Raw genomic sequence first — 23,747 nt, 5'->3', positions numbered from 1 at the left:
GGTGGGACTCTTTCCATGTTATCGAGTCCTAGGTGACTTGGTATGTCGGTGTATCTCCCAAAAATTTTCGTACGCATCTGGACGTCGAAAGTAACACAGCTTTCTGCATAATCTTATATAGATGTTCGTTTAGACCCAGCTTTTTTATGTTTTCTAGGAGGCTCTTCGGGATGACTCCAGTGGTAGAAAGAATAATGGGTATCGTCTGGGTACTTTCCATTCTCCATTGTCTCCTGATTTGTATTTCTAGATCTCTGTACTTGGCGATCTTTTCGTTGTATTTAACACGTAAATTATTGGTGTTGGGTATCGTCACATCAATAAGTGTTGTTTGCCTAGTAATTTTATTAACTAGTATGAGATCGGGTCTATTATGGGCCACTGGTTGGTCTGTAAGCACAGTGCGGTCCCAGTATAGCTTGTAGTTGTCATTTTCAAGCATTCTATCAGGGACGTATTGATAATACGGAAGATGGTCGGTTTGGAGAAGTCCCAGTTTGTCAGCTAGTTCTTGGTGGATAATCTTTCCTACTGAGTCATGGCGTTCTTTATAATCAGTACCGACAAATGCCTGGCAGCCACCGGTAAGATGTTGGATGGTTTCTTGGGCTTGGCATCCATATCGGCATTTGTCATTTTGGACTTGGGGATCTTTAACAATATATTTCAGGTAATTTTTAGTTGGAATAATCTGATCCTGAATGGCAAGTAGGAAACCCTAAGTCTCGGGAAACATCTTTCCTGATGTCAACCAATAGTTCGACGCTGTATTGTCGACATATTCTTGGCTGATCTCATTGAGATGTCGCCCATGCAGAGGTTTACTCATCCAGGTGCGCATTTTGTCTTGTTTAGTCAGGTGGTTTATGCGCATTTTTTGTTCCCTCAGTTTAAGCGGCGTCATATCATCTACTGCGCAAATTGCTCGATGTAAAGTAGATGTCTCAGCCTGTACCTGAAAATAAGTTCTTAAATTAGCAATTTGTTTATCCAATTGCTCACCTATATCCATAAGTCCTCTTCCCCCTTGATACCGCGGTAATGTTGTTCTCTCTTATTATTATTATTATTATCCAGATTTAGCCATACGGCTCACACTCCCTCTAAGGGGAAAATTCACTCATCCCAGATACCTACGGTATCAAAAGGATTGAGCTTTGGTGGGACTCTTTCCATGTTATCGAGTCCTAGGTGACTTGGTATGTCGGTGTATCTCCCAAAAATTTTCGTACGCATCTGGACGTCGAAAGTAACACAGCTTTCTGCATAATCTTATATAGATGTTCATTTAGACCCAGCTTTTTTATGTTTTCTAGGAGGCTCTTCGGGATGACTCCAGTGGTAGAAAGAATAATAGGTATCGTCTGGGTACTTTCCATTCTCGATTGTCTCCTGATTTGTATTTCTAGATCTCTGTACTTGGCGATCTTTTCGTTGTATTTAACACGTAAATTATTGGTGTTGGGTATCGCCACATCAATAAGTGTTGTTTGCTTAGTAATTTTATTAACTAGTATGAGATCGGGTCTATTATGGGCCACTGGTTGGTCTGTAAGCACAGTGCGGTCCCAGTATAACTTGTAGTTGTCATTTTCAAGCATTCTATCAGGGACGTATTGATAATAAGGAAGATGGTCGGTTTGGAGAAGTCCCAGTTTGTCAGCTAGTTCTTGGTGGATAATCTTTCCTACTGAGTCATGGCGGTCTTTATAATCAGTACCGACAAATGCCTGGCAGCCACCGGTAAGATGTTGGATAGTTTCTTGGGCTTGGCATCCATATCGGCATTTGTCATTTTGGACTTGAGGATCTTTAACAATATATTTCAGGTAATTTTTATTTGGAATAACCTGATCCTGAATGGCAAGTAGGAAACCCTCAGTCTCGGGAAACATCTTTCCTGATGTCAACCAATAGTTCGTCGCTGTATTGTCGACATATTCTTGGCTGATCTCATTAAGATGTCGCCCATGCAGAGGTTTACTCATCCAGGCGCGCATTTTGTCTTGCTTAGTCAGGAGGTTTATGCGCATTTCTTGTTCCCTCAGTTTAAGCGGCGTCGTATCATCTACTGCGCAAATTGCTCGATGTAAAGTAGATGTCTCAGCCTGTACCTGAAAATAAGTTCTTAAATTAGCAATTTGTTTATCCAATTGCTCACCTATATCCATAAGTCCTCTTCCCCCTTGATACCGCGGTAATGTTGTTCTCTCTACTGCACTACGTGGATGATGTTTTTGCGCCTTTGTGAGAAGTGTTCTTACTTTCCGCTGAAGACCCTCTATATCCGTTTTTGACCACTTTATAATACCAAATGAGTAGCTCAGCGCGGAACAGGCGTACGTATTTAATGCCTTAAACAATTTTTTACTGTTAAGATATGACCGATTTAGTTGTCTTACTCTTCGCACGAACTCCGAAGTTAGTTCGGTTTTCATTTGTTTATGGTCAATTTTCCGCGCTTGTTTTACTCCGAGATATTTGTACATATCATTTTCACCCATTGCCTCGATGTTTTGGCCATCTTGCATATCGAAACCTCCGGGCTGAACCTTTCCTCTGACTATGTTTAGTATACGGCACTTGTCTAGTCCAAAATTCATACTGATATCATTTGAGAAATTTTCTACAGTTTTTAGCATCTCATCTAGGTGGTTTCGAGTGGAAGCCATTAATTTTAAATCATCCATATACAACAGATGATTAAGCTTCGCTACAACAGTGTTGTTATTTTTGGTGCTAAAACCTGAGTCAGTAGAGTTCAGCAGCTGAGATAGTGGGTTCATTGCTAGGCAAAACCAAAGTGGACTTAACGAGTCCCCCTGGAAAAGCCCCCGATTAATAGGGATATCTTCAGTTTCGATATTAATTTCACCCGGTATTTGAAGGTGAATTTTAGTCTTCCACTCTGCCATTATATGCTTCAAAAAGGTCACGAGATTATCATCGACTTTATATATTTTCAATATATCTATAAGCCATTCATGCGGCACTGAATCAAAAGCCTTCTTGTAGTCAATGAAGGCAGTAAAAAGGTTTCTTTTTTTGTTGTATGCCTGGTTAGAAATGACTGAGTCGATAATAAGTTGTTCCTTGCAGCCCATGGACCCCTTAGCGCATCCTTTCTGTTGAGGCTCTATGATATTGTTCAGAGCACAATGTTGGTAGATACGCCGGGCCACACAGGATGTGACCAATTTGTACAAAGTTGGAAGACAAGTAATTGGGCGGTACTTTGCTGGATCTTGGGTGTTACTTTGATCCTTCGGTATTAGAGAAGTGGTTCCCTGAGTAAGAAATGATGGTATTTCCTGTGAATTAGAAATAATATTATTAATAAATGCTGTTAAAAGCTCATTAACACTCCAAAACTTCTTTAGCCAGAAGTTTTGAACTCCGTCTGGTCCAGGAGATTTCCAGTTATGAAGCTCTTTGATAATGTTCGAGACTTCTTCAGTGGTGAAAGGTTCATAAGGAATATTACTGTAGTGTTGACAGTTGTTCGTCGTTTGTTCAATCCATCCAGCATTGTTGTTATGAGTAGCTGGCGTCGAAAGTTGGTTTCCCCAAAACTCATGAATTTCTTCTTGGCTTGGGTAGGATTTATTTACATTTTCTACGGTGGAATTAAGTTTTCTATAGAAAGCCTTCTCTGCATTCTCAAAAAGTATATTGTCGCATTTACGGTTGTTACTAACTTTGTATCTCCTTAGGCGACCTGAATAAACGGAGAGTTTTTGTTTTAATGTGTCCAGGCAGTGTTGAGCTGTGTTGTTCTCTGGATCATGTTGTGAGTGTCTTAGAGTGTTCAGAATTATTTCTTCAGTTCTTTTAATTACTTTTCGACTTCTTACTCCTCGGATGTATTCTGTAATTTGTCCAATATCCCTGCGCAATAATTCAATTTTATTCAGCAGTCTTTTTTCCCAGGGTGCAATTCTGTTTTCAGTCCTTCCGATATTAGTTCCCCGCCGTGTTCTGATCTTAATGCCCATAACATTAGCAATTGCTGTTGCTGCACAATAAATCAGCATATGCAAATATTCTAATGTATGGGCTTCCACGATATAATTGGGTAGGACTTCAGTGTTCATAATTTGTAACAGCGCACCTAGTTTCTTACAAGAGTTTATTTTTGGTAGCGGTGGTCTGCTAAGTGGGTTTGTACCATTAAACTCTTGTACGGCACGTGCCATTTCTCTTACCAGGCTATCGTGCAACTCGTTGTTGTCCTGCTGCGTGTTAACAGGTTGAGTTTCTTGTATGATGGGCTCAGGAATCTGCTCATTTGGGATTTGATTATGGACTTGATCCACAACTAGCTCTTGGTTATGAATCTCCCGTTCGACTTCGCTTCTGATAGTATCGCGTCTAGCCTCTGGGATAAGATTATTTCTTATAATTACCCGGTATTGATCTGCTATTCGCTGTTCAGATACTTGAATCTCTGGGTACTCCCTGCAAAATTCGGCATACAGTTGTTGTCGATAGCCGATCGTTTCTCGACCGAGGTTCGTCACCTTGTAATAGAAACGCAAAATGTTTTCATTAATAGACACAGTCCATTTCATGCGCTGCCTCGGTCGTCCCGCTTTTATTATTATTATTATTATTATTATTATTATCCAGATTTAGCCATACGGCTCACACTCCCTCTAAGGGGAAAATTCACTCATCCCAGATACCTACGGTATCAAAAGGATTGAGCTCTGGTGGGACTCTTTCCATGTTATCGAGTCCTAGGTGACTTGGTACATCGGTGTATCTCCCAAAAATTTTCGAACGCATCTGGACGTCGAAAGTAGCACAGCTTTCTGCATGATCTTATATAGGTGTTCATTTAGACCCAGCTTTCTTATGTTTTCTAGAAGGTTCTTCGGGATGACTCCAGTGGTAGAAAGAATAATAGGTATCGTCTGGGTACTTTCCATTCTCCATTGTCTCCTTATTTGTATTTCCAGATCTCTGTACTTGGCGATCTTTTCGTTGTACTTAACACGCAGATTATTGTTGTTAGGTATCGCCACATCGATTAGTGTTGTTTGTCTTGTAAGTTTATTAACTAGCACGAGATCTGGTCTGTTTTGTGCTACAGTTTGGTCTGTGAGCACAGTGCGATCCCAGTATAGCTTGTAGTTGTCATTCTCAAGCATACTCTCAGGAACGTATTGATAATATGGGAGATGGTTTGTTTGTAGAAGTCCCAGTTTAAAAGCTATCTCTTGATGGAGGATCTTTCCTACTGAGTCATGCCGTTCCTTATAGTCAGTTGCAGCAAATGCCTGGCAGCCCCCGGTAAGATGTTGGATGGTTTCTTGGGCTTGACATCCATATCGGCATTTGTCGTTTTGGACCTGAGGGTCTTTGACGATATATTTCAGGTAATTTTTTGTTGGTATAACCTGATCCTGAATGGCCAGTAGTGAACCTTCTGTTTCAGGGAACATCTTTCCTGATGTCAGCCAATAGTTCGACGCTATATTGTCGACATGGTCTTGACTGACCTCATGGGGATGTCGCCCGTGCAGAGGTTTACCCATCCAGGTGCGCATTTTTTCGTCCTTAGTAAGATGGTTTATGCGCATTTCTGGTTCCCTCAGTTTGATCGGTGTTGTATCATCTACTGCGCAAATCGCGCGATGTAGAGTAGATGTCTCAGCCTGCACCTGAAAATAAGTTCTTAAATTAGTAATTTGTTTTTCTAGTTGCTCACTTATATCCATAAGTCCTCGTCCTCCTAAATACCGCGGTAATGTCGTTCTTTCTACTGCACTTCGAGGATGGTGTTTTTGTGCCTTTGTGAGGTGTGTTCGTACTTTTCGCTGAAGATTTTCTATATCGGTTTTTGTCCACTTAACAATACCAAATGAGTAGCTAAGCGCGGAACATGCGTAGGTGTTTAGTGCCTTAAACAAATTTTTACTGTTAAGATGTGAACGAAGCAGCTGTTTTACCCTTCGTATAAACTCAGTAGTTATCTCAGTTTTCATTTGCTTATGGTCAATCTTCCGAGCTTGCTTTATTCCGAGGTATTTATACATATCATTTTCACCCATGGCCTCGATGTTCTGGCCGTTTTGCATATCGAATCCGCCGGGCTGAACCTTTCCTTTGATTATATTTAAGACACGGCACTTGTCAAGACCGAAGTGCATACTAATATCATTAGAGAAATTTTCTACTGTTTTTAGCATCTGATCCAGGTGGCTTCGAGTGGAAGCTAGTAGTTTTAAATCATCCATATACAATAGATGATTAAGCTTTGCAACAACAGTGGTGTTATTTTTGATGCTAAAACCTGTGTTAGTTGAGTTCAGTATCTGGGATAGGGGGTTCATCGCTAGACAAAACCACAGTGGGCTCAACGAATCTCCTTGAAATAGGCCCCGGTTGATTGCAATATTTTCAGTTTCGATATTGTTTTCACCAGGTATTTTGAGGTGAATTTTTGTCTTCCAATCTGACATTATATGTTTTAAAAAGGTCACTATGTTATCATCGACTTTATATATTTTTAATATATCTATAAGCCATTCATGTGGCACTGAATCAAACGCTTTCTTGTAGTCGATGAAAGCAGTAAAGAGATTCCGTTTTTTGCTATATGCTTGGTTAGAAATGACAGAGTCGATGATAAGTTGTTCTTTGCAGCCCATGGAACCCTTAGCGCATCCTTTCTGTTGTGGCTCTATGATATTGTTTAGAGCACAGTGTTGGTTGATACGCCGGGCTACACAGGATGTGACCAATTTATACAGAGTTGGAAGACAAGTAATTGGGCGGTACTTGGTTGGATCTTGGGTGTTATTTTGATCTTTGGGAATTAAATAAGTTGTTCCCTGGGTTAGGAAAGATGGTATTTCCTGCGGATTAGAAATAGTGTTATTAATTACTGCTGATAGACACTCATGAATACTCCAGAACTTTTTAAGCCAGAAGTTCTGAACGCCATCTGGTCCAGGAGATTTCCAGTTATGAAGCTCTTTGATAATATTTGAAACTTCTTCAGTGGTGAAGGGTTCGTAGGGAGCAGTAACGTAGTGTTGGCAGTTGTGCGCCGTATCTTCGATCCATCCAGCATTGGTGTTAAGAGCGGCTGGTGTGGAAAGTTGATTTCCCCAAAACTCATGGATTTCTTCTCGGCTTGGGTAAGATTTATTGGCACTTTCTGCAGTAGAATTTAGTTTCCGATAGAACGCCTTCTCGGCATTTTCAAAAAGCGTATTGTCACATTTTCGTTTGTTACTAATTTTGTATCTCCTTAGTCGGCCTGAGTAAACGGAAAGCTTTTGTTTTAATGTATCCAGGCACTGTTGTGCTGTGTTGTTTTCTGGATTATATTGTGAGTGTCTTGCGGTGGTTAGCATTATTTCTTCAGCTCTTCTGATTACTTTTCTACTTGTTGTTCCTCGAACATATTCCGTGATTTGACCAATGTCCCTACGTAATGATTCAATTTTCGTTAGCAGCCGTTTTTCCCAAGGTGCAACTCTGTTATCTGCCCCTCCGATATTAGTACCCCGTCGTGTTTTATTATTATTATTATTATTATTATTATTATTATTATTATTATTATTATTATTATTATTATTATTATTATTATATTACAAATAAGGGCAGAGGAGCGAGCTCCTATTATGCCCAAAAATCAAAAATAAAAAAAAAACATCCTTATAAAACTAATACCAATTATAAAGTAAAGTAAACATAAACAATTAAGTATATCATACAAAAGTTGAATGGTGAGACAATAAATAAATAAATAAATAATGCTGTCAAAGAAAAAAAAATCCTATAAATAAAATAAACCACTATCAAGTTTATTTTTAAAGATGTTAATACTAGTTGCCGATATGGTGTCTTGATCCAAATTGTTCCAGATATTAAAGATTCTATTTGGCAAGAAGTTCACCCTGGACCTTGCAGTAGTTTGTTCTTTTTTCAATTTGTATCGATGGCCTCTTAATCTTTCGTCTTGATTCAAAGTGAATATGGTGCTTAGGTTCCCAAAGTTATGTTTTAAAATACGGAAGGACATAATTAGATCACCTCGAAGACGTCGCTGCTCGAATGTCGTAAGATGAGCCATGGATAATCTATCTTCATAGTTAGGTCTTAGACTACCGTATGCCAGTCTTGTAGCTTTACGCTGAACATTTTCAAGTAAGATCTTATCGCGAATGAGATCTGGATTCCACACTGGTCCGGCAAACTCAAGAATAGGTCTAACGTATATTGAGTAAAGTTTACTAACAGAAGTTAGAGATATACGTGTAAAACATTTACGGATCAAAAACAGTTTCGAGTTTGCACGTTTACACACCGACACTATGTGATCAGACCAATTTAAGTCACTATTAATTATCACTCCGAGATCATTGTGGGAGGTTACCGAGTTTAAGGGATGTCCATTAATAAAGTACGGTAGTGATGGGTTATTTTTGCCGATATGTAAAACAACGCATTTTTCAATGTTAAGCGGAAGTAACCATTCTGAGGACCATTTGAATATTGCGTCAAGATCTTGTTGAAGAACATGTTGGTTAATAGTTGGATTCACATATAATTTCGTGTCATCAGCATAAATGGAAACCTTACTGGATACGATGAGCGGAAGATCACTAGTGTAGACACAAAATAGTAGCGGTCCAAGTACTGATCCTTGTGGGACTCCACTCTTGACTGGCTTATCTAGTGAGTGGTCTTCCCCAACACGAACCCTGAAGTATCTATCGGATAGAAAATCTTCAATCCAAATGTTCAAATTTCCGCGGATACCATAGTGATCCAGATCCAATTTAGCTAGTAATCGACGTTTTGGAACACGGTCAAAAGCTTTGGAGAAGTCTAAGTAGACTACATCGACAGGATTTCGATTGTTTAAAGATAATGACCAATCATTTACACAATGAAGTAAGTTTGTGATCGTTGAACGACCTTTGATAAAGCCATGCTGTTGGTGAGGGATGATATTTTCTTGAAGAAGAAACTCAGACATAGCTTCTGAAATAATCGATTTCATGACCTTGCCGACAATAGGAACCAGGCTGATTGGACGATAGTTATTGCAATCAAGTTTATTTCCTTTCTTGAATATAGGAGTAACCGAAGGCAATTTCCAGGACGAGGGGAGAGAACCTTGATTAAAAGAAGCATTCATTATAAGAGATATAGGGATGGCTACAGATTCTGCACATTGTTTGAGGAAAAAAGAGGTGAGTCCGTCTAATCCAGGTGATGAATTATTTCGTAGTTTCCTTAAATGATGTTTAACTTCATCCGGTGTGAAAGATATATTGTCAAGAGTTTTAGACAAACGTGGGCACATTATTTGAGGAACATAAAGAAGAACATAAAGACCCGTCAGCTTTTTGAAGTAACGGTATGGAGACTTTAGAAGATAAAGATGTACGAATGTACCGATAAACTTTTTTACTATTACCACTAGCAATGATAGATTCTTCAAATTCTGTTCTTAACTTTAGCAAAGATTGTTTGACTCGGTTAGAAAAATTACGGTAGGCGAGAAAATCATCAAGGGATCCAGTAAGTTTATATCTTCGCCAAAGCTTTCGCTTATGTCGAATTAAATGGGTAGCTGAGAGGTTAATCCAAGGTTTTAGTCGGTTTCTGTATAGCTGCCGTTCGGTTGTATAATCATAAATTGTTGTAATAGCAGTATGAAGAAAAGAGTCCCACATTGACGATGGATCAGAGTGATTAAGAAAAATAGATTGCCAGTTTAACTGGGATAAAACTGAATTTACATTAAAGAAATCAGTAGTGGCATACGTTACGAAATTATTTTTGCAAGGCGGTGTTAAACTAAATTGAATGTGAGCAGTAATAAGTGAGTGGTCAGAAAGACCCACAGGAGAGGACACTTTAAGTGTAGAAATTAGTTGATCATCATTTGTGAAAAATAAGTCTAAAATTGAAGGATTATTGTTCGCTCTAAACCTTGTAGGTTCAGTTATCAGTTGTAATAAATTTGAGTTCATGACAAAGTTTCTAAACAAATTTTGGGAATTGATAGTATCAGTTTTGGAAATAATGGGCCAGCTTATGTCTGGAAAATTGAAATCTCCAACAACAATAAGATTTTCAAGGGATGATAATTCCTCAAGTTTGTTAATAAGCATATTGTCCTGAGTAAGTACTGTATCCGGAGGTCGGTATATGCAAACTATATTAAATATGAAAGAGTTATTAGTAATAAGTAAGTGGATAATTTCTATACCGGGTACGTCTATTGTTTTATTACTAATGGAAAAAGTATTGGTAATTTCATTTGCTAAATAGATGCATACTCCTCCCCCACGACGAGTACCTCTATCTCTACGAAATATAGTGAAATTATCAATGTTTACAAAAGCGTCGGGAATAGAAGAATTAAGCCACGTTTCTGTTAGAAGAATAATGTGAGGTTTTAAAAGTTGAACAGTACTTATAAATTCATTAAATTTGGACATAAGTGAGTTTAGGTTTGTATACATAAGAAGCCAATCCGTAAATTTTGGTGCGGAAGAATTATGAACGAAATTTCATTATCTTTGGACAACCATTCACATATTTAATCGTAAGGTCATTTTCTCCATTATTTTTACGAGTTTCAAGCTCAGTACGAAGTTCCTTTAAACGAAGTTGCTGCATAGGTGTCTTGTCATCAATAACAGAATAAGTTTCAGTTGATTTGTTTTCCAAAAGTTTATTTTTGTTACGAAGAATTTTTCGAGTATGGTGTTCAGAACTCATTATCACTTTTATCATGCGGGGATAACGTTTATTTTGATCTGGTTTACCGACTCTATAAAATGTAACAGGACTTTCTTGACATCCAATGACTTCTAGGGCTAAATTTATTTTATTCTTATCATGATCTTTTTTATTTTGTGCGTCCCCTGTAGTTTCAGGGACGCCTCTAACCAAAAAATTTTTGGAACGAGATATGCGGTCAGCTGCTTCATTGACAATGCTGTCGGTAAATTCTGTTGTTGTAATAGAATCAAGTTGATTTAATTTATTGCTGAATTCAGATAATTTAATATCAAAGTTTTCAATTTTCTTCTTAATGTCCGCTTTAAACTCGACTGGTAAACTCTTGATTTCAGTAATATTCCCAATGTTTGAAGTACATGGATTGCAAAGTATACATATACCACGTACTTTTTGCCTCGTAACTCGATCCTCGGCCGACAGATCCGTACAAGAAATGTGTATTGGTTTCTTACAGCCATCACACTGGAGCTTTCTATCGGAGGTAGAGGTTAGCTTTGAGCAGTTAGCGCAAAACGATGTATTAGGCATAATTAACTTTGCTAGTTTTAGATATGAATTGTAATTATTTGATTGATAATAAACACCAAATTTATCGTTATCACTTACTTGAATGTCTACAAACACAATCACAATAAATTATTTCTTTGGGTTTTTAAAAACACATTTAAAATCAATTAAATTTTTTAATTTTTTAATTTAAACATTTAAAATCAATTAAATTAAATGTTAACGAGCAAAATAAAATATTTATTTATTACGAAATGGTCAGTCATTTTTTTATAGTGTACTTTTACCATTAAGTTTTTTTTGTTGGCAGGTTATGTCAGCATTTAAAGGCAAAAGACATTCTTCTAAAGAACAAAAAATTAAATACATTCGAATATTTCATTTCAGCTTTGACTAAAATCTTATTTTTCTAATATAACAATATAGTGGCCAATTTTATTTTTCGGTCTATGTCTGTTCGACGAAATTTTTCTTCATAGAGTCCCGTCTCCCAACGGAGGTTGGCAATCATAATGGCTACTTTTATTTTTGAACTTGCTGCTCTAAACAAATCAATCGATCTGTATTGATACCAATCACGTAGATTCTTCAACCAAGAGTTCTGACTTTGGCCAACAGTTCTTCTTCCTTGAGTCTTTCCCTGTATTATGAGTCTCAAAGTTTCATATTTTGGTCCCCTGACCACGCGGCCTGACTATTAAAGTTTTCTGGTGTGTATATTTATTTGTAATTCTATCAGTCCATGATATTTTTAATACTCTGTGGTATAACCAGAGCTCGTCTCCTCGCCTATAATAGTTGTTCATAGGATATATCCTTGATATTTATGCATAAGTATTATAAAAGAGGTTTCTCTGCTTTACTTTTAAAGCAAAGTCGGTACTAGTTTAATAAACCGGAACCGTGTCTACGGAGATGAAATTTATATCAATGAATTCTCCTTCACTTACTAATGATTGTGCAATGATTTTTATTCGGTGCAAAGTGTTCTTTTTTATATAATTCCGATTTAAAATATGCCCGATTTTTAAAAGCCACCGCCATTATTCGCCATTATTTACCATGAAACAACAAGAAATGACAGTAATGACAACTGTTTCTTATGATCAAAAAGGGTAATTTTAACCAGTGTTGCCATAGTTATTCAAAATTATGTTTTCTAATGAAAAATAAAAATTTACCTAAAACTTAAAATGAATAAATTATTTCCTACTTTTAACTGAAAAGTATAGCTTTTTTACAAGGGTCAGTTTAGATTTGGTTACGTTACTATACGTTTATTATCACGTTTTCTTATGAACAATAAAAATTTTGATAAAATTTTATTCTTATTACTGCTTTTTTACCAGCGTTAGGTTAGATTTGGTTACGTTGGTTTAATTTTAATTTCATGTTTTCATATGAAATATAAAAATTTTGATTTTTAATTATACAAAATTTTATTCTTATTACTGCTTTTTTACCAGCGTTAGGTTAGATATGGTTACGTTGCTTTAGTTTTAATTGCATGTTTTCTTATGAAATATAAAAATTTTGATTTTTAATTATATTATAACATATTATTTATTTATATTACTGTTTTTTTTACCAGTGTTAGGTTAGATTTGGTTTATTGGTTTACATTTTTAATAATAAAATAAGACGATGATTAACGGGTACTCGTTTTTCACGTGGTTATTAAGATTGTATCCACCTGTTTTAATTAAGGTAATTTTCATGAAATTTTTAGATCTTTTAATGGTTAAAACTGGCAACAATGTCAAAAGTACATAAAATTTAACTTCTTGCGCATGGCCGCCATATTGTTTTGAAATATTAAAAATCTTGATTATTTTAAACAATTTTACCCATTTTTTCATAATTAAACAGTAAAAAACAGTGAGATTTAATATGTTTTAGTTACTTTTTTTATTAAGACATGTATATATACTTTTCTTTGCTTTTTATGTAATTTTTTTTTGATTCATCCTACTTTTTTTGTTATGTTTTCTGTATTTTTGATTATTTGGGCACTTTTACTAGTTTAAAGCAAAGAAAACATTAAAATTTGAGGTTTTTTTTCACTTTTTCGGCTAAGTCCACAAAAAATTTGGCAATTTTGAGGCGTTCCGGCTTACTAAATAATTACCGCAAAGTCATTTTTAAAAAACCAAATGGTATGTGGCTTATTAATTGTCAGTCTTGTAAGTTGTATAATATATCATAATTCATGTCTCACTACGCTTATCGTACGGACTTGATTACACTTTCGTGCGATTTTATGCAATTTTGATTGGATTTTTTATATTTAATGTATCTATTATTTAAAAACACTTCAATTAAAATATTAGTTTTGTTTGTTTTGCTAAAAATATTGCTTTTAATATTTTAGTCGGTAGTGCCTCTTACATTCTATTATTTATGGAAGATTTTTATATTGTTTATCAACGAAACGATATTAAATTATCTCAGGCGATGACCTTCCAGAGAAAATTACTAATAAATTGCAGTATCAGTTCAGCATATAGCAGTGACATAATGTATAGAGGTGTATTTTATATTGTATGAAGAGAACGTCTTCTTTATTGCTGTAAATAACTGTTCTGTTCTTATATCATTTATGGTACAAAAAAAATAAAATAGCTTATAGGTAATATTTTATGTAATTTATGATTATGAATAAACTTGCAATGCAAATTAAAATTGCTAATGTTTGATCTGAAAAAATAAATATGTACTACTAATGTCAAAGCTGTAAGATGTTCACGTCAATTGCATTTAGCATAGTTTACTTGACATAGTTGATATTTTGACATTAATTTACGGTTTTAATATTAGTTAATATCATTCTTTTTCCAGTGCAAAATTTCTAAATAATAAAAATATAGAAGAATACAATTAGTATTCTATAGTAGATTTATAGGATATATATTTAAAATGAGTCGGATGCACTCATACATCTTTTCGAACTTTAACCCAAAAGATATTTTGTATATCGATGTTCAGTCAGAACGATCTATACGTCTAATAAATCATATTTTCAGTTTCCAGGTCACAAACAAGACAGTTTTATTCACAACACTACTCAGGTTCCAAAAAACCTGACTTGGGTATTTACAACCACGTTGCCTTGCAGTTCTAACTAACATTCCGCAGTTTTCTTTGCATTTTTACATTGTACATCTTGCCCATTTTACGTAGATGAAATGTGAGTGAACCGTGTCTAATAATAACAATAACTGCTGTGTACGATATTTTTGAGTACAACTGAGTATGTGTTGTGGGACAAACCGATTATAATAAAACTGAAAAATGCCGAGGAAACTGTAAGTGACTTTCTACAAGCTACAACTTGTACGACGCGCAAATCTTATTAACCTTTTAAGGTTAACGTGCGGACTGCACGTCCGCTTGTCGAATTGAGAGTTGTCTAATGCATTCAGTTCTGCTGCTATATTGAATTGCAAAGCGTGAGTCCATACGTTATACAAGTTGTAACAAATCTTTAGGTAATATTCAATTTTAAAAGATGAACCTGACAATAACAATGCTAGTTTGAAAGAAGATTTTGAAGCAATACAGGACCACGTCACCCCATGAAAGAAGAAATTGAGGAGCCAATCTCAGAAGTTTTATATGTTCATTAGTGAGGATGGAACAACTAAATGGAAGAAGCTTGTAGGAAACCAGCGGATAGAAACTCGCAGTAAAAATCTCTATCTATCTAATTAGCCTTCTTTGGTCCATCTTTCGACATAGGCCTCCCAATCTTTCTCCATTCTTCTCTCTCTGCCATCTACCTAGAGTCCACGTGCTTCTTGATATCATCTGCCCATCTCATTTGGGGTCTTCCTCTGCTTCGTTTATATTCCCACGGTCTCCAACTTATAAGAATTTTGTTCCATCGGTCTTCTTTTTGTCTTATATTGTGTCCTGCAAATCTCCATTTCAATTTTGAAACTTCTTGTCTAACATCCCTCACTTTTTTTTTTCTCTTTTATCCACTCGTTTCTATTATTATCCATTAATCTTATGTGCAACATTTGTCTTTCCATTGCTCTTTGGGTTTTTATGATTTTGTCCATGTTTAACTCGTCTTTTTATCTCTGCTGTTTGGTTTTCTTTGTTAAGTTTTATAGTTTGACCCAGATATATATAATCCTGAACTTGTTCTATTTCATCTTCTCCGATCCTCATTGTGATGTCTTCATCTGTATTTGTTATGATTTTGGTCTTGCTGTAATTCATATTAAGGCCTATCTTTCCAGCTTCTACGTCCAGTTCTTCATCATTTCAAATAATTCTTCTTTTTTATCGGTTATCAATGCGATGTCATCAGCGTACCTTAGATGGTTCAAGCGTTGTCCACAAATTTTTATACCTTTTTCTTCTAATTCTAATCTTTTAAAAATTTCTTCCAGAGCCTGATTGGAAAGTTTCGGTGATATTGTCTCACCCTGTCTCATGCCTCAATTTATTTGTATTGATTTTGTTCCTTCATATACTTTAATTGTTGTTTTGGCTTCCATATATATATTGGCCATTAGTTCCGTATATCTGTGGTCAGTTCTGCTGTTAATTAAAGAACTTTTCACTGCTCAATGTTCGACACTGTCGAAAGCCTTTTCGAAATCTATGAACGCTATATATAGAGGAATGTGGTATTTATTTGATCGTTCTATAAGTATTTCCATACTTAGTAAATGGTCATTTGTGCTGAATCCCTTTCTAAAACCAGCTTGTTCTTTCGACTGGTATCCGTTGAATTTGGTCGTCAATCTATTGGTTAAAATTTTTGTTATGAATTTGTTTTTGTTTGTTTTTTTTTTGTTATGAGTGTTATAGGACGGTAGTTTTTTATATCTGCTTTATCCCCTTTCTTGTGTAGGGTAATGGTTACGGATTCCTTCCAGTTGTTTGGGATTCTTTTTTCTTTGAATATCTTGTTAAAAAGGGAATGTAGAGTATTAATTACCACTTTTCTACCATATTTCAGCGTCTCTGCAGTAAAAATATAATAAAGGTAAAACTTTCTGGGTTAGCTGGGGAAGTGAAACATCAGGAAAGCGCATCAAAGATTTGTAGTTGTTTTTCATTAAAGAGATTTTGCAAACAATTGTAGACAACATGAATATCTTTATTTGACTGAGTTCTTACAATCTCAGTAATAAATCTGCAAATAAAATATATATTTTAGAACTTAAGAAGACACTATAGGATGTTTTATATATAGCTGAAGTAACCACGAATAACCACAGAAATTCAGAGACCTATTTAGGACAAACGACTCAATGTCAGATATTTTTAAATTGACAATGTCCCTTGTACGGTTTAAGTTTTTTCTCAGACACATCCGTTTTGATTATAAAAAAAAACACGATTAGCATTTTTATGCACTTATTTATGATTTTTAAATAATATACATATAAAATCATAATTTGGTGTTTATTGAGAGTAAACTAAATATAAGACCAATACTTACCATGTCGTGCATAGCATTATGAGATTTTTTTACTGGTTTTTTTCTCATGATTCTCATTTTAAAGTCATCTACTTTAAAATGTATAATATATGTCGGAATTGTGAATACAAATGAGTTAGATTTTAACAATTTTTATTTACCTACCACGTTGGATGTCACTTGTAACAATATATATTTGCTTATAGGGGTTGAAAAGGGGAACTAAATAAATAATGGGCTGGAGATAGGGTTAACAAATAAATTGAAACGTTTGCGAACGGCTACTCGTATTTTGGTTAGAGAGCTAGGTCGTGGATAAAGGTTTCTTTGTTTGAGGGACTGGAGAAATTAACTACAAAAAAAAAGAAGTCAAAACATACTTACAGAGTTTTGCTGGGCAACAATACACAAGAAAAATCCTAAACTATCTAAAATGGACGCCATTTAAAAAAAATTCCTTTGCTGGTTAGAAGAAAGGGTTTTCTTTCCTAAAAAAATTAAGGTGAATATCTTTTTAAAACCAAAGTTTGTCTTTAATAAACCTTACAAAATTGAAACAAGACAGTATATGGAGACAAACGTGGCAAATGCCTATTGCATATACACCGATGGCTCCAAAATAAAAGAAGGCTCAAGATGCGGGACATACTTCAGATCCGTGAACCTAAGGATAAAGTGGGGTATGGGCAACAATGCCAGCGTAGTTCAGACAGAACTGACTGGTATCACCATAGGCGCAAAAGAGATAACCCAAAAAGGTATAGCAGGGAAAACTATAATGATCTGCACAGATGGGAGACAAGCGCTACTAACCTTGAATAGACCACGTGTCACATCAGGTTTAGTAATGGAGTGTCACGAGTCACTAACTCAAGCTTCGGATGGTATTAGCATCATCCTGAGGTGGGTTAAAGGACACAATAAGAATAGGCAACCGAATTGCTGACCAATTATCTAGGAAGGCGCAGGCCTAAGACTCTTAGGACCTGGGGATCTTTTTGGTTGGTCAACTACAACAATCGCGGAAATTGTCAAATGCGTAAAAAGATGGGAAGAAGGGCAAGGATGTAAACTTGCCAGGGTAACACTAAGTAACCTTAAAGAGTCAACATCAAAGAAGTACTTGGGAATGACCAGGAAAAACCTACGTTTGGTAGTTGGTTTTTTAACTGGTCATTGTCAACTAAGCAAACACCTCTACACACTGGGGCTAGCAGACACACCTCTATGTAGGAAGTGTGAACGAGAAGACGAAACTGTAGAGATGTCTCCTGGTGACTTGTCCAAATTCCTAGAAATGGCAGGATGGACAGTGAGCTAAGGGTGACAGCTCCCTGTGAAACTTAACTCGCCCTCCCTATTCTACAGATACAGATCTTTTTAAAAGAAATAATTTTACACTCCTGGTTTAAAGAGAAACACTACATATTTATTTTTATTTTATATAAACAGGTAGTACAAATAAAATTATTCAAATTTAGCAACAAACCTTACATTGAGTTAATTTATTTAGAGTTAACCTTGATAATTGAATTCATTATTAAGGTTAACTTTAAAAAAAAAAAAACTAAAACATGACAATTAGCTAATCCATAAAACTTGTATTTATTTATGGCTTTTTAATTTGTCATGAAAGCAAGTCTTAGTGCATTAACGAAGAATGTTTATTTTACTTAGAAAAATTTAACAAAAAACTACTTTGCTTCACTGGCTGTGTATTTTTTTTGTAAGTTATTAAGAAAGTTTATTACCTTGGAATTGGATACAAGAAAAAACACACTGTCTCACACAAACTTAATATGATCTGGATTAATCCCATATGAGATAGAAAGTGGGCAAATCTTGGGAAGGTCAAACATCGAATTGTACTTCAGGTTATCCTGATGATAACAAATTGTATTCTTCAAAACTCGGCTACTTAATTTTCACTTAAAACCATGTGGGCTTCTTAGACCCCTGAAACGCAGCTTTTCAAATCTCTTCGCATGAAATACAGCATCCAACAAACAAGTAATTAACTAACTCACTAAACAAAGACTGCCAAATAGCATTTTGAGATTAAATTCACCTTCTTCTAACTTCTGAAATTAAACGAAATTTTTGCCGGTTTTTTCAAATTGTCTGCCGAGAACCAACTGTCCCGTTCGGAACCCAATTAGCTTTACTGCTCACTAACTAATTTCCGATGGCAAAAACGAATAACAAATAACGATAACGAATTTTAAGTAAATCCAGACTGAAACAATGAAACCGACTGCTTTGGCAGCGGGCTCACCGAGTAGTGATCTCTTCTCAGCATACATTTTCCCACCAACCTAAGTGGAAATATTTATATTTATTTAACGCGCAAATATCTAGGCGAAATGAAGATCAAACGAAATAACATTTAAAATTATTATAAACACACCAAAAATGTTTATATCAATGTCAACGACACAAAAATATTAAGAATATTTTTTATTTTATTATATTATATGGAATGAAATGGAAATGCTACAAGATAAAATTAAATTATTAGAAGAATTTTTCAAGCGTAAAAAACAAAAAGTTGTTTAATTTATTATGTTTGTATTTTGAGAACGATTTCCGAAGTGGAATTGAAACGTCAATAAACTTATTTTAAATCTCAATTGTGGCTCATTCTTATTAAAATAATAAATATTTAATTTTGTTTAATTTTATTTAATTTTAATAATTTTTTATATATATTTTTTTAATTTTTCTGTAATTTTTTTATATTTTTTATAATTTTTTGTCATTTTTATAATTGAATCGGTCATTTCAAAAGTGCATAAGTCTACAATTTTCAGAAACTAACTTTTTGTGCGGAATAGACTCCTCTAAGATAAACTCACGTTGTGTGCAAAAACGACACCAGTCCGTACATAATCTGTCAAAATACTCTACAACTAAAATTAAAGGTTTGTGCAAAAATAACGCGAGTCCAGGACGTATGCAGTTTTTGCTGTGAATTTGTAAACATAATTTCTAAGAATTTGGTTGGTAGCCGAGATCGTATGATTGTTGAGTCGTTTACGTTACCATGTTTTATTTTAGTTTTCATTAATGAGGTGTGTTGTGAGGTTAAGTGCTTGACAACGATTAATTTAAATTTATTGGTTTTTTGTTATTTATACAAAGAAAAAATATGCATACTTTATCTGACGATAGTGTACATGAACTGTTACCCTTAAAAAAGAGAAAACCCAATCCAGATAAATACAGAGGGAATACAATACGAATGTTGTACGTAATGCCAAAGTTAAAGGTTTACAACACACTAACTATAAAGAAAATATTTTACCGGCTAGAGCTACAGGACCTAAATGCAAGTAAGTAATTATTTATGCTTTTATGTAGGTTTACAGAGGTTTGTTTATTACCGTTTGTATCAGCAATAGGCAAATTTTTATAGTTTTCTTAACATAGTTTATTATTTCGTTAATAAAACCATATTTTTTCCGCAATAAATAAGGTTCTTGTTTTGCAAAGTTTTAGATGCAGAGCAAAATGTTTCCAAAAATTTTCTGATGAAGAATTGGCTTTTTGTGTTGACACACTAAACAACTCTTCCACCAAAAATGAGTAAGATATATTCTTTCAGCAAAATATCAAAAAGGTGCCTGTTCAGAGACACCGTGCTCGAAAAGAATGAGCAGTGTTGAAAGAATTTCAATTCACCTATCATGTTCCAAATCAAAAGAAGAACGAAAAAGTCTATAAAAAGGCTTTTACTTCAATTTATGGGATATCAGAAGGTCGTGTAAGAAGAATTTGCAACCTGCTTTCTAAGTCTTTGACCCCCGTGATAGGCGAGGACAACACCCGAAATGGAATACCAAATCCCCTGAAGTTCATAAGCTCATTTATGATCATATTTTGTCACATCCCAGAAAACAGACACACTAGGCAAGTAAAAAATGGAATACCTTGATGCACGCCTAGATGTCAAAATCATGGAGTCTTTTTAAAGAAAAACATCCAAATGTGGATGTTAATTATAAATACTACGCAAAATATTTTAAAGAACAGTTTTCTTTGCGTTTTGGTAGATCTCAAGTTGATATCTGTCGAAGTATCAACTTTGTTGAAAAGCGAAGAATTGATTACAAAAATTAACAGCCAGTCCCTAGGAGCACATGCCAAACGTACCGCAGAAGCTGAAGTATTGGTTCATAAAAGAAGGTCCACGAAATTTCACAAGGTAAATTTTGTGACATTTGTGAAAATCGAGAGGACGCATTGTTCTTACGTTTGATTTTATGCAAAATCTTCCTCTGTCCTATATATAGAAGTGTATGTATACAAATATGTCCGATACAAGAGATATTTTATTTGCGTCAACTATGGGTAAACTGCTTCGGTATAAAAAATGTTAAAACCATCTCTGTTTTACGTTTATCATGAAGGCCAAGCCAATAAAGGCGCTAATGAAGTTTTTTCCATGTTGTCCGATTATTTTGAAACTTTTTTACCCGATAACGTACAAGAAGTATTTTTGTTCCGCGACAACTGTCCTGGACAAGAAGAGAACCATACGATGATCCGGTTTTTGCTCTCATTGACGGATGCAGGTAGATTTTCCAAAATAATCCATTACTTTCCAATCAGAGGACATTCATTTTTGCCGAATGATCGAGATTTTGGGGCGCTGAAATCAAAAATTAAGAAGCATGACAAAATTTATGTGTCAGACCAATATTATTCCCTTATGGCTAGAGCTGGGACAAATTTTTCTGTTTTTGAGATAAAGACACGTCAGATATTAGATTATCGTAATTGGTAGCCAACATATTACAGGCGAAACTGTCTCTTCAATGAAAGCCTAGGTTCAAAGGTACAAAAGCAAGAAAAAAGAACCTTCTCTCCATCGTCGTTTGTGCCGTTTGAATACAATAAGCATTAAAAGGTACAGTTGTGACTCACGATTTTATTGACGGTTTCATTAGTCATACGTTTCGTCTTTCCAAAACCAAACACCCCGTGTTACTACCAACATCATTAGCTTACCCAAATAATTCTGTAGTCATTAATCCCAAAAAAAAAAATTGCAAATATCAAGCAAGTTCAAAACAGCATTTTAAAAGAGCGATTCAATTTTTTCTAATTATTGGCATTTTGTTTAATGTATTTTATTTTATTTCATACAAATAGTTTAATATCAAAATTAGCCAAATCGATTCAGTCGTTAAATCTTGAGTTGCTATAAAAATATATTATAATTACTATTTAAATGGGAATACGCCACAATTAAAGGTTAAAGTACGTTTATTGACGTTTCAATTTCCACTTCGGAAATCGTTCTCAAAATACAAACATTAGTATATTTACTAATTTACAATTTATTATGTTTGTATTTTGAGAACGATTTCTGAAGTGGAAATTGAAACGCCAATAAACGTACTTTAACCTTTAATTGTGGCTTATTCCCATTTAAATAGTAATTACTTTAAAATGCCACAAGAAAATAGCTTCAGAATAAAAATATATTATATAAAATTATAAGTGTATATGTACGTATATTATGTATATTACGGTATACCTCAATATTACTTCACCTGTCTCGATTTTTCGAGTCAAACTAAATAGGATTTCGGGCCCCTAAAGCATCGGGTCCATGTCTACAAAATATCATATCGAGCGATAAGAATAATTCATTTCAAAAATCGTCGATTACCCCATTCTGCAAACACTGATGATTTAATGTCCAACACAATATATAGCAATTGATGGCTATTTAAAAATTTAAATAGGAATTCTTTTAAAAGTTTTGTTAAAAGTTTCTGAAACAATGAATGTATTTTATAGATTTGCATCATACTGTATGTTATTAATCAGTTCTGTTCGCTTATTACTTTTTTTTATTTTCACTTGACTGGTAAACGCTCTTTTTATTTTTATTTCTGAAAAGTTGTACATTATATAATTTTCATGACAAACGGAGGACAAGATTTGTGCTACAAACTAGTTATTTCCATCAAAGATGTCCGCCCGTCCCATCTCTTACCGGTAACATCCATCATCACCAGTCTACTTTAACTTTTACTTCTCGGTCTCGGTTTAGTTAACTTTGGGTTTGAATCAGATATACACCTGTGGGCAGTTTCAAGTCCTTTTGTTATAAATACAAGTTCGCGCTTGCTACTACCACATAAAGGTAATGTGTACTTTAATGTTAGTAAATCAACATTCATTTGCATTTAAATCGATTACACTTAATTATGTGGAAATATTGGAGTGTTTGTTGCCTGTGATTGCGATACTATGTTCTGTACAATGAAAAGTAAACAATATCTTTGCACAGGACCACAAATTACATGCTTCGCTTGAGTTTAAATATTGCGAATATTGCAGTACATGATTAAAAAAATTTAACTCGGTTTTATTTGTAGTTAACCCTTTTTTTATACCTCAGAGAATTAAATTTGTTATAAATATTAGTCCATTGTTGGCCGTAGTTGTTTAACAAATAAAAACCAATCTACCATAAATTCAAATTTCAAATTCTACTCTCTCTCTCTAATGATTAACCGTGGAACGTTGAGCATATTTTTTATCCATTAAAACTAAACATTCGAAATATTATAGATACTAATTTGAATAAACAAAACTATTAACTAATTAAATCTTTAAAATACTTTCTAGGAAGTATAAACTTATTTTGTAAAATGGTATAAACTATGTTAAAAATTTTTAAAAATTATCCAAAATGGATTTATAAATTTTCAGAACGTTTTCAATCCTATCGGATCATCATCAGTGAAAAACGTCTATAAAGTCATTGGAACGAGCCATATAATAAGCTCAAATGATCCTTAAATTACATTATTAAAGTAATAAACATTGTACATATTAAGGCACTAGGTTGATGACAATGGATTACATTTTTTAAGGGAACTCACAAATTCCCGGCTAGAAGAATAACTTTATCCACTGAGGGGCAACAACCAACCAGAGCAACAACCAGAGCCTTAACCTCTTCCTTACCGTAAAAGATAAACTTTCTTGCAGTATTACTTTA

At 34.7% G+C, this 23,747-nt stretch overlaps 2 protein-coding genes across 3 annotated transcripts in view; both read left to right on the top strand.

Moving 5' to 3' along the window:
* LOC140441261 (uncharacterized) overlaps positions 1 to 23,747 on the top strand; it is a 540,998-nt gene that overhangs the window by 437,826 nt on the left and 79,425 nt on the right. The window lies entirely within an intron of this gene.
* Positions 1 to 23,747, top strand: part of LOC140441262 (aldo-keto reductase family 1 member B1-like) — a 36,852-nt gene that overhangs the window by 1,573 nt on the left and 11,532 nt on the right. Inside the window, exon 1 of one of the 2 annotated variants that reach the window (XM_072531873.1) lies at positions 22,748 to 22,883. The exons of the other annotated variant lie outside the window; for it this stretch is intronic. The gene's annotated coding sequence lies outside the window, so the exon portion shown is untranslated. Of the gene's footprint in view, positions 1 to 22,747; positions 22,884 to 23,747 lie in introns of those variants that run through there. 2 annotated transcript variants of the gene reach the window in all.

The sequence above is a fragment of the Diabrotica undecimpunctata genome, chromosome 5 (genome assembly GCF_040954645.1).
Source record: "Diabrotica undecimpunctata isolate CICGRU chromosome 5, icDiaUnde3, whole genome shotgun sequence".
Taxonomy (NCBI): domain Eukaryota; kingdom Metazoa; phylum Arthropoda; class Insecta; order Coleoptera; family Chrysomelidae; genus Diabrotica; species Diabrotica undecimpunctata.
The sequence above is the reverse complement of the archived record's forward strand: the minus strand, read 5'-3'. Positions and strand labels throughout refer to the sequence as shown.